Raw genomic sequence first — 3012 nt, forward strand, 5'->3', positions numbered from 1 at the left:
CATCACTTGTTCTATTGGCAGTTTTTTAATTCTCGCAAATAAAAAAATAGACATAGAAATTGATCTCCTCTATTCGGGTAATGATATTTTTTTCCGTCAAAAGGGAACACAAAAGTGATTGACCCGACAACTCGCGGGCAACTTTTTAGTTGACAAATTTTCTTGACTAGTTACTGAAGAAGTACCAAGGCAGCTCAAGTTCTAACAGAGTCTTCCGAACCAGTTGAATGAGGCGAGCCGGACTGGGCAGCCGGACAGGGCGACGCTCTGCTTGTGCTCAAGAGATTTGAAGACTTTCAGTTCGTCGAGAACGAGGTCAAAGGATGGGGTCCAGGGGTGGTGTGGGTTAGTGAAAAGCCAATATGGGGGCCAATCACACCATAACAACAGTTTCCATTTTACTTGGATTAGTAACTCGTTCCTAAACAAATGTAAATGTGTGTGTGTGTGTGTGTGTGTGTGTGTGTGTGTGTGTGTGTGTGTGTGTGTGTGTGTGTGTGTGTGTGTGTGTGTGTTTGTATGTGTGTGTGTGTGTGTTTGTATGTGTGTGTGTGTGTGTGTGTGTGTGTGTGTGTGTGTGTGTGTGTGTGTGTGTGTAAACGTGTGCATGTGTGTGTAAATGTGTACGTGTGTGTAAGTTACCTGCACTCGTGAATACGTGTAAGCTTAATAGCATTATCCCTCTCGTCTTTCCTCAAGCGTATTTTCCAACGTTTCCCATATTCCTTCCGTCAAGGCCTTCCCGCGTTCCCATCTGCGCTCGCAAATGCTCTTATCTGACCCTTGTACAGTTCAGTGCACCGTCGTGGTGTGAGGTGGCACTTACTGAGTGCCAAGCTGTGCCAAGCCGTGCCAAAAGCGTGCCAACCAAATATAAGACCCAGATAAGACCCGCAAGCTTTGAGGGCTGGACACCCGAAGTTTTTTTTTTTTTTTCTTCTTTTTTTTTTTTTTAATACATGTTCAGCATCGTTTCCTGCTTGTATGATTTATTGATTTGTTTCTGTATGTTGACAGGCGATTTTTATATAAAAGAGAGATCAAATATAAAATTTAATATGATTATATTGATTAGCTACTTCCATTGGTTGGTAAACCAAATGTACTTCATCCCGGTTAATGAGAAGTTATTTTTAACTAAAAGTATTGTATATTCTTCACACTACATTTTCTCTCATTCATCAAAAACTTTGTCCTTTTATGACTGGCTTTTAGGAGTGCAAATGTGCAACATTATGTTAACAAAAACATTTCAGCAGAGCATTAATCAGTTCATGAAAAAGCCATGACTTAAGTTTATGCATAACTGAATGGAACAGATGGAATGGTAACAGACTAAGTCAACTTACTCAATCTTACTTCATTTCATTAATTTCTCTTTTATTTCATTTGTCTATTTGTTCATTATTTGTTTGTTCATTTGTTTCCTTATGATTCATCTGTTTTCCTTGGTATTTGTTTTATGTTCATTTGTTAATTCATTTACTTGTTTGTAAATTTACCTATTCTCTCAACCTAAGAAGGTTTCCTTTACTAGGATGTCTAGGTCTTCCTTAAACTTGATAAGTCTTCTAGCATTGGCGATAAGGAAGTACATTAACGAGCCTTACGGGATAAACATATATATTCATTACCATGATTTATCAGGATTTTTTCTCTAACGCCAGGCTTGCATGTATACATATATGTATGTATGTATGCATCCTTGCATGCATGTATGTATGTATGCATCCTTGCATGCATGTATGTATACATGCATGTATGTATGTATGCATTCATGAATGCATGTCTACATATATGTATACATGCATGTATGTATGTATGCATTCATGAATGCATGTCTACATATATGTATATATAGATGTATATACATATACATATACACAAACACACACACACATATATATATATATATATATATATATATATATATATATATATATATATGTATATATATATATGTATATATATATATGTATATATTTGTGTATGTATGGATGCATATACGTGCGTTATGTATTCATGAATGAATGAATGAATGGATGAATACGTATATACACATTCATCTATGTACATGTATTTTACATATGCATGCCGGCATGCACGCATTGTATATATTCATACACACACACACACACACACACACACACACACACATATATATATATATATATACAAATATATATATATACATATATATATACACATGTACATACATTCATAAATACATATTAGGCTCTGTAGTATATTGCTTAAGATGTCGATTGTTCCTTGATGTATCTCATGAAAAAAATACTATTTGAAACAATTTATAAGTAAATGCTTTTAGAAAGGATTCCTGAATACAAAATGAAAATTATAATAATAATTGAATCCCCTTGCAAAAATCATAGAATACTAAGTTAATTTTGGCTTTTCTTTAAAAAAAAAAAAATCTTATGAAATCACTAGTTTTAAGTTCTTTTTTCTATTCAGATCTTCAGAAAATGGATGTCGAAATGAATAATGATGACTGCTTCTCTCCCTTTTAAATAATTGAAAACCCGTAGCCTCACAGAAGCTGGCAACGGTTCTCAAGCCCTTCCGTAGATTTCTCAGATAAGAAACGGTGGACTGGTCTGTATTGTTCATGAGTATGTCTTTCTATGTCTTATAGTAGTAGGATATGGGGGGCAGTCACCGTTTGTCGCCTCTTCTGATGTTAACAAATGGAGAAAATACAACTTTTTTTTAGTAAATGCATCCGAATGGGTCCGGGAACAGAATGTCAGCTATATGGCACCTCGTGATAAAGGTGTGTTAACAGGTTTTGTATCATTAAAGAAAACAAAACAAAAAAGTAGGAAAGAAAGAAGGAAATAGAAAAATTAAGAAAAAGAAAGAAATAAAGAGAAAAATAAAGAGAAGGAAATAAAGATAAAAATAAATAGAAAAAATGAAGAAAAAATAAATTAAGAGAAAAATAAAGAGGAAGGAATAGAGAGAGAGAGAAAAGGAGTAAAAAGAAAGAAA

This window comes from Oratosquilla oratoria, chromosome 21 (assembly GCF_046742065.1).
Source record: "Oratosquilla oratoria isolate Oo_2021 chromosome 21, ASM4674206v1, whole genome shotgun sequence".
In the NCBI taxonomy this organism is placed as follows: domain Eukaryota; kingdom Metazoa; phylum Arthropoda; class Malacostraca; order Stomatopoda; family Squillidae; genus Oratosquilla; species Oratosquilla oratoria.